We start from the raw sequence: 12,518 nt of genomic DNA, 5'->3' as shown, positions 1-12,518 counted from the left end.
GGAATGCGACCCTATATTGAGAAAATGTAGCTAGAGATTGGAGGCCCTATGCTACCATGGTTTTGAATTTTCTTCTTCTTTCTTTTCGTTTTACTTTTAATACTTTACTCAAGATAATGTATGAAGAGTTGGAAAGGACTTCCCTTTTTTGGGTTAATATCTACTACAAGACCATTCTGGACTCTGCGCACCTTGCTTTTATTGCACCTGCTCCTTGCGAGGTTAACTTAGATTGCACGTGTTTTCAAATCAAAGAACAATTTGTCAGTTTAAAACAGTAGTTCATTTTGTGGCCATGATTGTTTTGATCACTTGATCCCGACCCAACCCTTTTGCTGAAATCTTTTACTGCTTGTTGGCTTTCTGGAAACTGATTTCTCTTCTAAAAACCGGGTAACTTATCTTTTCACACAATTTCACATGATGTTTCACCCGTGTGGGGCTTTGTCCTTTTCATATTATTCTGCCTTTATGGGCACTTGACTTTGGATTTCTTTCATTTTACATGATTTTGATTTCAGAGCATCGACCATCATGGCCAGTTGTGGTCGACTTGATGCACCCGCTGAGGTTGAGTGCTTTTCTTTGGATTTGGCTTTGTTACGCAGAACCCTGTAAAGAAATCTTGCCACCTTTTCTTTGTATTAGTCTCGGAAAAGAATCAGACCGAAAGGGATTCGAAGAAAAGTAAGAGAAGGAAATGAAAGTGAATTTAAAAAGAAGTGTCCCTTTCGGGAAGGATGAGAAGGACTTATCTGGAGTGCATGCAGATTTCAATAGACATGACATGCTTCTTGGACTAGATACCCGATCTGTGCAACCATCCATCTTCTCATAAACCCATGATGAACCGAGTTTTAAAACCGGGAAACCTTGCCACGACTCCTTCAGTGCCCATGGTTGTAAGTGATTCTCTTTTTCTGATCAATGGCGCCCTTTGCGAGTTGTAAGGGATTCTCTCTTGGACTGTAGTGCACTTTTTATGAGTTTTCACTAACAAGACTCTTTCATTTCAATTTCTCTGCTCACAATCGCCTTACGGTGCCCGTGGGTTTTTACCAATAAGACTCTCTAATTTCATTTCTCTCATCTAGTTGCATTGGATCCGAGCAACCGCATTTTCCAATTTTTAACACCTTTTACTGATTGATCGGAAGCACTTGAACAAGGTTTGGGTAAAAAGCGCTTGGATCGAATTACAACTTTGGAACCGCTCAGGCGAAATCATTGCCGATCCATCATAACATCTGCCTCAGTTTCACTTTGGGGGAAATTGGATTTTTGTTTCGGTGTGACTGAACCCCAGAGAGAGGCTCACTACAACAATTATGGTCTAACGCCGCACTAGTTTTAGACAACGCCTGAAAAGTGTGCCCAAAAATATATGTGGGCACACTTTTAAGAGGTGGCCTTTGTATGGAGCTTTTGGATACGGAAAATTTGGCTACGGTTGTAAAATGTGCTCTTTAATTTATTAGTCCACACTTATTAAACGTTGCTAAATTATAAAATAATTGGCAATATTTACTTGAGTATGTGGTACTCTTTTTAAGCATGCTCTTATTATAATTGGAAAAGCAACACTTTATAAATGTGCTCTAAAAGTCCAACAAAATATTTGGCTAAAATATAATATTCCCTCCGATATACTCTAGGTGAAATATTATTTTTTTCAATTTCAAAAGGGCAAAAGACTCTCCTCGCTATACTTTAGCAACACTCTCCTCGCTAAAATCTCTTTGGATTAGGGTTTCTGACTTCAATTGTTGATACTGACGAATCTTCCGGATTAGGTACTGTTAATATCTGCACCTTCTCACCCTACTTTGGGGTAGTGTTTTTGTTTTCGAACTATCATCTCAAAGGAAGAATTCCCATTTCCCCTTTCTCTTAGGTACTGTTTTGCACCTTGTTGCCCTCCTCTTTCCAGATTGAAGAAACTTATAAAGCTAGAGAAATGGGAATTCTTGCAATCTCAGGTTGGTGCTCTTATATGTCAATATTTTACCATCTTGTGGTCTCTAATTGTTGTAGTTGTCTGTCTAATTTGATACTTATTCCAGAAAAGAATAAACTATAAATTAATTATTCCTATTCTAGTCTCCATGGTTAGTAATTTATTTTAAAATCCTAGCAGATTTGTGAACCTAATTCTACAAATCGGCTTTGTTATCTTTGAATTCATTCACCGATGGGACTTCTAAGTTTTGGTTAGACCAAAATCCAATATTTTCCTGGTCATCTGCTTGTTAGATAGAATTTGTTTAGTTTGTGCTAAAGAAATATGCCATTTTCCATGGGGGGGGAATACTGTAGTTTTCTGCTAGATACATATTCCATTCCTTATCGAGGGTATAAGGGCATCCGAAAAGCTTATTAAAATTTTAAGCTATCTCACTTATTGCCTTTATTTTTTTAATTGTATGCTTGGATCCTTTCAATTAGAGTTAGAGCAAGGTCATATGTTCTTATTCCAATGGAAGCAACATGGTTGGTGGTGGGCAAGGTGGAGGATTGTTTTTTTGAGGAATCAAATGTGACGAGTTAGGACCTGCCTCATGGAATTAGTATGCGGTCAAAATTGACCTGTGAGCTCTTTTATATGTGCATAACGAATTAAAGTTGCATCTTTTGGATCAATTTATTGTAAAGTACTTGATTTTATCCTAAAGTGAGAATCATACCGCTTGACCATAACATCCAGTCAATGCAGTTGGATTTAACACAGTTGAAGGTTTGGAACTTACTATAGCATCCAGTAATTTTCTTTCCTCCAAAGTAATTGCTGGAGCGCCTGAAATCTGTTGTTGTTGTCCATTTTTTGTCACTGCCTTGACTTATTTTGCCATAGTTTCAACGTGCTGCTACTGTCCAGGAGGTGAGTATGTTTCTAATTGCTCATCATCCCCTACCTTAGTGCTTGACGTTTGCTTTTGCCCATGCTATTTTGTATCGGGGAAATTGATCAATAGCTCATGATCATCTCCATATTCTCCACAAGATTCTAAATATTGTAAGGCTAGTTCAAAAAAAGAAGTGTTTAATGTAACCAATGGTTGTTTAACCATATTAGTGTTCAGCATCATTTCCTTCTAGGCCTCCTTAATAATTTGCTCAACATGAGTGTTAGAAAAATGTAGTGTAGGAGTAGTAGAGTTGTGTGCTTGCTTGCCCTAGTGTTGTTAAAAGCGACCGCTTCCTCGCTTAAAGCGAGAAGCGATGCGAAGCGATGCATCTGGCGCTTCTCTGATCTGAAGCGTATTAGGTACACAAAATTGATCGCTTTCCCTGAAAAAGCGAGAAGCGATGAAGCGAACAAAAGCGACAGAAGTGAGCGCTTCTCTTTATAGATGCACTAGCAACGTTAATTAATTAAAAAATCTCTCTTTTTTTAACTTCAAGATCATCAAGTCTGGTCCCAAGTATGTGATTTCTTCCTCCTCCCCCTCCTCCTCCTCCTCTTCTTCTTCTTCTTCTTCTTCTTCTCTTCTTCTTCTTCTTCTTCTTCTTCTTCTTCTTCTTTCACGGTTTCAGTGCCCAAACAGTAGTGAATTTTTTTTCCTCTTCAATTCTTCCTTTTCTCATTCTCCTCTTCTTCTTCTTCTTGTTCATTTTCTTACACTATTTCAGTGATAAATTGCAGCGAAATGCTGCCCGTTTTTCGTTTCAGTTATACTGCCATTTTTTGGCATACTTACTGCCATTTTTTTATATCATTTATTCATAGTTGTCTATGTAGTATTTAGTTTTTAAAAAAAATTCCGCTTCACTTCAAAAAACCGAGCGCTTCGCTTCTCGCTTTAAGCGAAAAGGGGCTTGTTGCTTTTCCTTGCTTCACGCTCTTCACAACACTGGCTTGCCCAGATACTCCTCCATCATATTTTTCTTTGAGGCAATTGATTGGATACCCAAATCCTTAGCTAAATTGCCACTATCCTGAGTTTCTTTGTTGTTGTTAAGGCATGGTACTAACTCCTTGGATAAATGAGGTGTAGGCATAGGAACAATGTCCTTTGAAGTACCTAAACACCTACAATGTCCTTTGAAGTACCTAAACAAAGATCAGCAGTCTTGGCAATTTGCTGCTCTTTTACACTGCTCGGAGATCTGGTTTGCCAATATTTTAAACATATGTCACCCTGCACCAATTGCAATATATTCCTAGAATCCTTCTCACTTGCTCATGTACACTAAGCAAAACATCAAAAGAGTTAGAACACTTTAAGATATCAACAGAAACTCATGTGTAATTAATTAGACAAAGATATATTGTGAAGAGTTCAAGGAAGAAAATTAAGTTGTAAAATTTGACAGTCAAATACTTGAATATTTTTGTAGCTATGATATAACTATAAGTTGTATTGCAATATATTCCTAGAATCCTTCTCACCTTGCTCATGTACACTAAGAAAAACATCAAAAGAGTTAGAACACTTTAAGATATCAACAGAAACTCATGTGTAATTAATTAGACAAAGATATATTGTGAAGAGTTCAAGGAAGAAAATTAAGTTGTAAAATTTGACAGTGAAATACTTGAATATTTTTGTAGCTATGATATAACTATAAGTTGTATATATTCTTCTAGTAGCTGCTCGCAATAGATTCTTTCTTCTTTGACTACAAGTATATATGGCTTCAGGGTACTCATAAATTTCATATTTTTCTTGTTCTGCACCTTCCCACCAATCTTATTTTTTTTCTTGGGTATGCACAAATTTCATATTTTTCTTGTTTCTTCATATAGAAAGGTTATAAGTTGATTCTTTTTAGTAGTATCATGAATGATTTTTCTGATGTTCCCTCTTTTAGTAATTAATGGTCTTTCTGTTCCTCTTCATGTCAAATTTTTAAAAGTACAAATACCCAATTTGCAATAGTAATTCATGTTGCAAGCTAAGATCTAGTCTTCTTAGATTCTTTAGATGTTCTTCAATTTAGGTATGTGTAGATACCTTTTTTTGTTGCAAATTGACATGGTCAACAATATATCTTTTTTATTGCTTTAATTTCCTTTGATTTGTTTTGTGGATCCTAATTTTACTTTTTTTATCCAAGAAGATAAGTCACGCTCAGGAAGATTTGCGGTGGACTTAAAGTTGTATTTGGCTTAGCTTAAGTGTCATGACTAGGTAAGAAAGTCCTATTATTTTACAACACATGATTTTACAGATTTATTCTTGACATTTAGGATTTAGTTTTACCATATAATTAATGCTTAAATGATTATATATTTGAAGATCTAATAAATTTTATTTTTAGGAATTCAAATGTTCCATCCAAGGAATGGATGGATTTACCAAGGTATAGCAAAGAGTATATCGAGGGTGTTCAATCTTTATTAGATTTTGCTTACTCTTATGGAGATCCTCAAGGCGAAGAAATTAAATGCCCATGTGCAAAGTGTAGTAATATTCGTTGGACTCGAAGGAATGTAGTGTATGAACATCTAATATGTTATGGGTTTCGTCAAGGTTATACAAGATGGATTAATCATGGGAAATGGAAAATTTCGATTAATGTTAATTGTGACATGGATGATAATGTTTACTCTTACGATGATATTGATGGGTTGTTGAATAATCAATTTAGAAATGTTGCACATGCTGGAGGAGTGTATAAAGGCCCAAATGAAGATGCCAATAAATTTTATAACTTAGTTGATGAGGCAAACCAATAACTATATCCGGGTTGTAAATGATTCTCTAGATTATCTTTTACAATCCGTCTTTATTTGTTGAAGTATGTACATGGATGGAGCATTGCGTCTTTCACTTCTCTTTAAGTGCTATTAAAAGAGGCGATGCCTGACCTGAATATTCCTATATCTTACAATAAAGCCAAATCTTTGGTAAAGGATCTCGTTCTTGATTATGAAAAAATTGATGCATGCCCCAGTGATTGCACGCTTTTTAGGAATGACCATAAGGATGATGAATATTGTCATGTTTGTGGATCATCTCGATATATTAAATATCCTGAAGTAGATAGCGAGCTTGAGGCTTCCAAAAAATGTTATCGTGTTCCAGCAAAAATTTTGAGACACTTTCTATTAATTCCTAGACTTAAAAGGCTATTTATGTGCTCAAAGATAGCAGATACATTGAGGTGGCATGACGAGGAGAGTTCTAAAGATGGAAAGTTAAGGCATCCTGCTGATGGGCAAGCATGGAAAGATTTAATAGCTTGCATTCAGAATTTGCAAGGGATTCTCGCAATTTGAGTCTTGGCTTAGAAAGTGATGGGTTCAATCCATTTCGGACCATGAGCATATCTCATAGCACATGGCCAGTTATTTTAATGGTACATAATTTGCCTCCTTGGATGTGCATGAAGCTAGAGTATTGTACGCTTTCTTTGCTTATACCTGGGCCACGATCACCTGCAAATGACATTGACGTTTATTTATGACTATTAATAGAAGAGTTAAATGTTTTGTGGGAGTCCGGGGTAGAAACATATGATGCTTCAAGAGATCAAACCTTTCAAATGCGAGCAGCTCTTTTATGGAGAATCAATGACTTTAATGCATATGCTATGTTATCCGGTTGAAGTACAAAGGGAAAGTTGGCTTACCCTTGTTGTAATTATGGCACTAATTCTCGTTATCTTAAACATAGTCAAAAAATATGTTATATGGATCATCATATTTTTCTGCCTATGGATCATCCTTGGAGATTTAATAAAAGGTCTTTCAATGGAAAAACTGAATTTAGGCCTCCTCCGTCTTTGTTAAAGGGAACTGATGTGCTTAATAGCTTACGGAATTTTAACAATATATTTGGGAAGAAGCGAAAGAGAACAAATGATGGCCCTTGGAAAAAAAAAAGTCAATTTTTTTTTGAATTACCTTATTGGCAGCACAACTCGTTACGTCATAACCTTGACGTAATGTATATAGAGAAAAATATAGTGGATAATATAATTGGAACTATTTTGGAAATTCCTGGTAAGACAAAGGATCATGCAAATGATCGTTATGATCTGAAAGAGATGGGCATTAGGAAGAACCTTAAACCAAAGGATAAAAAGGATGAAAAAAGAATAAAGTTTGCAAAAGCATGATTCTCAATGACCAATGGTGAGAAATTAGTTTTGTGTGGTGTTTTAAAGACAACAAAGCTACCTGATGGTAGTGCTTCCAACATATCCAGGTGTATGCAGCTAGATGAAAGAAAATTATCTAGTTATAAAACCCATGATGCCCACTTCATGTTACATTACTTGTTGCCAATACCAGTTAAAAGCAAACTTCCTGATCATGTTGCTATCCCTTTGATTCGTCTAAGTTCATTTTTTCTCCGTTTATGTCAAATATTTATCATAATGGAATAGCTAGATTGCTTGAAATTAGAGATTAGAGAAACAATGAATCAATTGAAAAGAATTTTTCCTCCAACTTTTTTTGATATAATGATTCATTTGCCTACTCATTTGGCAAATGAGGTAAGGTTGGGAGGTCCAGTTCAAAATCGATGGATGTATCCTCTTGAAAGGTATATGTGTACATTAAAATCATATGTTCGCAACAGAAATTATCCAGAAGGATCTATTGTTGAGGCATATTTGGTTGAAGAGTGTTTGACTTTATGCTCTAGGTACTTACATGGAGGTGTAAAGACTCGATTTAATCGACGACCCCGAACAATGATGAATATGATTCAATTAATGCACAATCTTCTAGTTTGTTCCCTATTACAGGTTGTCCTTTAGGAGCAAAAAAGAGTGATCCAATTGTTTTAGATGACATGTCACTAAATCAGGCACATGTATACTTATTGAACAATTGGGATGAAGTTCAAGAATATATAAGGTAATTTAATCACTTATAGCATTTATTTATGTAGATTGTTATTAAATTACTTTATTTACCATTTTACTTACAAATAAAAATAATTGTTGTGTAGAGAATATGAGGTTGAAGTTAGTAATCAGAGACGAGGATCTAAATGGAGCAAGGCCAAGAAGTATAGTCAAAACTTCTCTCAATGGTTTGAAACTCGTTCTTTGAAAGAGGATGTGCCCGATCTTATAAAGCAATTACCCTTCGGACCAAATTCAATTGCTAAAAGATATTCTGGGTATCTCATTAATGGATATAGATTCCATGCGAGGCAGCATGATGCGAGACGTAAAACACAAAATAGTGGTGTTACATTAGTCGCCCAAACTACAAGTTTTGCAAGCTCAAAAGATAAAAATTCAGTTGACGCAAATTTAACTTATTATGGTAGAATAGTTGATATAGTTGAGTTAGACTATTGTGGCCATTTTAGGGTTGTCTTATTTAAGTGAGACTGGTATGAGGTTGATGAAGATATTTATGGCCTTACTTATGTCTACTTCAATAAGAAATGTTATCAGAACGAGCCTTTTGTCCTAGCATCTCAAGTACACCAATTCTTCTATGTGCAAGATCCATATGACAAGATAGATATTATGTCATGAAGACTATCCCGAGAGACTTGTTCAACATAAGTGATGAACTTGAATCTAATGCCCCACAGTGTTATGAAAATGAGTCATCTGAATATTTGGCTGGCCCATCTATACCGGAGGATAATGGTGAAGTCGCCTTAGTAAGGAGTGATGTTCCAGCAAGTATTCTTGATGTACCTCCAGAAGGATTTCTAGCACAACAACATGAAATTGAATCGGATGAAGAGTTTGATTTTGAAGACACATCATGAGTTTTTTTTCTAATTCAAATAGAAAATAGCTTTGCCATTTTTTTTATTAATAACTAGAAACACATTAAAGACTGTTGCTTTAGTTTTAAATTGATGTTGTCTATTTCGTCAAGTTCAATATTGAATATTTCTTTCTTATCGATTTCTTTGATGTGCACATATATTTTATTGCTCATGTATTTTTAATGTGTCCCTTTTGATATCACTAGAAATTACTTGATTGGTTATTCAATGTGTCACTTCTAAGAAACCATATTGTAATATATGTGGATCGAGAATTTGTCCTCCAGTTTTGAATATAGAAGTGAACGTGAGTAAGTAGAAATTATGCTTCGGAATTTGTATTGTACTATTACCTGGAGTATTGGAGCAAGTTTTAATGTATATACATATTTATTTTTTATTATTATCAGGTGGTGCACATGCAACTAAAGAAGATATTGGACTAACAAATTTTAAGGAACCAAGAGATATTGAACAGGTATCTTTGCAACTTTGTTTATTTATATATGCTATGGAATTGTTTATCTTTATATATCCTCTGGAACCAAGAGAATTGTTGGGTATGGGCTCTTAGTTGTCTTGTTAGAGTTCATTTCTTTGAGGGAATTCTGATGATTGTTTAAACTTGCACCTCCCTTAAGATTAAGGATGTGGGTTCCTATGGAAGTGCAGGATAATATAATGAGAGAACACTGTTGGGTGGATTGGAAATAACAGATGAAATAAGAGTTGAATATCTCGGTTGATATGCATTGATCTGTTTTCAATGGTCCACTTATTTCCTGATACCTCTCAGCAGTTATATCTCTGGACTTTCAATCCCCATGCCTCGGGTGCATATTCTGTCCAGTTCCCATATTTATTGTTGAAGTAATCATTGTAACTTATTGTGAACACCAACTTGTAATTCTTAAAGTAGGAAAAAAAACAAACATAACTGTTCTGCAGCATCATAAACCATGCTTCAGTTTAGTATAGGTTTCTTGTTTATCCCAGATTATGCATGACGATGACAAAATGCACAATTCCATCCTCCATATTCTGTAATTGTTGGAAACAGTGTTGTTAAAAGCAACTGGTTCCTCGCTTAAAGCGAGAAGCGTTGCGAAGTGAGGCATCTGGCGCTTCTCTGATCTGAAGCGTATCATGTACACAAAAGCGATCGCTTTCCCTGAAAAAGCGAGAAGTGAGGAAGCGAACAAAGCGACAGAAGTGAGCACTTCTCGTTATAGCTGGGTTGCCAACGCTAATTAATTAAAAAAGCTCTTTTTTAACTTCAAGATCATCAAGTTTGGTCCCAGGTATGTGATTTCTTCCTCCTCCCCTCCTCCTTTTCTTTTTCTTTTTCTTTTTCTTTTTCTTTTTCTTTTTCTTTCACTGTTTCAGTGTCCAAATTGCAACGAAATGCAGGTGAATTTTTTTTCCCCTTCAGTTCTTTTTTTTCTCATTCTCCTCTTCTTCTTCTTCATTTTTTTACACTGTTTCAGTGATAAATTGCATCGAAATGCTGCCCATTTTTCGTTTCAATTATATTGCCATTTTTGGCATACTTACTACCATTTTTTCATATCATTTATTCTTAGTCGGGGGATGTATTAGGGCATACTGGCCAGGAAACTTTGTATAAATTAGTTTGCCTCTTGAGAAGCAGTTCGGGTTGCCCTTAACCATTCAAACTTTTAAATTTAGGAAGCATGTGTGGTGTACCTCTAATGGCAATGATGACATGAGAAGTTTCTTTAGGTGTAACAGGTGAAAGAAATTATGAGAAATTTATATGCACCGGAAAACAAACACATAAAAAGTATCTTCTGGTGGTAAAAATTGGGAATTGTATGGTTATACAAAGACATAGGTAGGAGGCAGGAACTGGTGCTGCTGCAGATATTGGTTCTTAGGGTCTTTTCTAATACTGAGATCAATTATAGATTCTGATCCTATGTTCAAAAATTTGTTGATCCTCCACAAAGAGTCGATAAAACAAATGTAGACTAGGGGTTGTTATGTGTCTTATTTCTTAAATATTTACTTTCTCACATACTGTTATATATTCTTACTAATTGTTAGGCTAAAGTAATTTAATTTTTTTTGTATGTAGGATGAATCAAGCTGCAGCTCTTAGGAAAAAAGTTGTGAATCCAAACAAATCTCAAAGTCCAATGAAGAATATAGGTTTCGATTTCCAATACCGATGAAGTGCTGAACTAGCCAAAAAATTTCAGATTAAGAGAGAAAAGCTTGCAAGTGATCGTAACGATAAAGCTACTAAAGAGCATGAATTATTGGAGTTAAAAGGAAGAATTTTATGTCTGCAACATTAGAAGGGAAAAGTAGACAGAAGTTAACTCAATCCGATGTATCAGTTCAAAAGTTGGGAAGGAATAGATTACCGGTGTACGAATCAATCCAATCGTCTTCAAGAGAATATCTGAACACTTCACATAGTATTGCAAGTAAAGGATAAATTAAACAAAGGTCAATTCAATTGGAGGAGCCCATTCAAAAGCAAGGAACGAGTAAATTTTCTGTGCCCACATCCATAATCCAATAATTTGCAAAGGTAGATCCTAACACTTTATATATGCTTAAAAGAACACAAGGTGAAGGATATAAACAACATGATATTCAGAAGCTATAAAAATTGCAAAGTGGTAAAGACAAACTCAGTCCTACGTCGACGACTGTTAATCAATTTCTAAAATAATATGGGATACAAGTCGGTGGTGAAAAACATCCTGATAATCACCCAAAAAATGAAGTCAGATTTATGTCCTCTCCTATTATTGATGAGCATGAAATAGAATTGGATAATTTTGTTGCACAAGATGAAGTTGGTGACGATGAATTTATTGGAGATGAGGAGATGAACATCAATGGTGTTGCAGGTGGTATGTCTTAAACCTTATAATTATTCTACATATTTTGATTTTTTTCTTCTTATGTCTTGCTTGTTATATCAATCTAGGGACATCAGAGAAGAAAAGAGTTCGAGGGCAAATAAAATGTAAGAATATTCATGCAAGAAGTTTTGAAGAAAGAGAGGAGGTGACATTTGATAAAGGACAAGCAGTTCGACCAACTGACAAGAGAGTGTCTGATTTGGCCAACTTTTTAGGAAAAATTGCAAGGAATCCAAGATTTATCCCCTTGGTGCATACCAGTTGGCATGCTGTGTCAAAGGATATTAAGCAACGAATGTGGGAATATGTCAATGTAAGAATAATTAATTTTTCAATTATATATTTTTTGTATTTTTCCTACTAAGAATATATATATATGTATATGTGTATGTGTATGTGTGTGTGTGTGTGTGTGTGTGCAACTCACCTCTAGTAAAACACACATACATATATATACATACATATATATATACATACATACATACATATATATATATATATATATATATATATATATATATATATATATATATATATATGTTTGTGTGTTGTTTTGCAGTCCAAGTTCTTAATTCCAGCTGAAGGAGAGAAGTGGGTAATGACTAGTCTTCGTGATGCTTGAAAGCGACACAAGAGAAATATTAAGAAGAAATATTTTGATAAAAATACTACTATTGACGAAATGCTACAAAATCATCCCAATGAGATACCCTAAGTTTAATTCCGTCAATTGATTGGGTATTGGGATGAAGAAGATGTCCAAGTAATATTAAACCGTGCATTTCTATGTTTTCTACCTATTGTTGCAGTATGTTACAAATTGCATTTCTACGTTTCTGCATTTTCTACCTATTGTTAGCCACCTACTATAGTTTTAGTAGAGCAGTCAATATCAAAACAAGTTTGAGAAATTAATTACAGTCTT

At 35.0% G+C, this 12,518-nt stretch overlaps 1 long non-coding RNA gene across 9 annotated transcripts; it reads left to right on the top strand.

Moving 5' to 3' along the window:
• Positions 1–1,633: 1,633 nt before the first annotated feature.
• LOC107782336 (uncharacterized) lies at positions 1,634–11,942 on the top strand. 9 transcript variants are annotated; one of them, XR_012703623.1, is made up of 6 exons: positions 1,634–1,793; positions 1,895–1,979; positions 7,702–7,813; positions 7,908–7,967; positions 9,104–11,581; positions 11,659–11,942. It is a non-coding gene; the product is annotated as an uncharacterized LOC107782336 (long non-coding RNA). The 9 variants fall into 9 exon arrangements; XR_001647208.2 differs by lacking the exons at positions 7,702–7,813; positions 7,908–7,967 and adding an exon at positions 5,062–5,132 and having other exon boundaries at positions 1,636–1,793; positions 9,104–9,171; positions 9,366–11,581; XR_012703624.1 differs by lacking the exon at positions 7,908–7,967 and having other exon boundaries at positions 1,635–1,793.
• Positions 11,943–12,518: the final 576 nt, after the last annotated feature.

Source organism: Nicotiana tabacum, chromosome 20, assembly GCF_000715075.1.
Source record: "Nicotiana tabacum cultivar K326 chromosome 20, ASM71507v2, whole genome shotgun sequence".
NCBI classification, from domain to species: Eukaryota; Viridiplantae; Streptophyta; class Magnoliopsida; order Solanales; family Solanaceae; genus Nicotiana; species Nicotiana tabacum.
The sequence above is the reverse complement of the archived record's forward strand: the minus strand, read 5'-3'. Positions and strand labels throughout refer to the sequence as shown.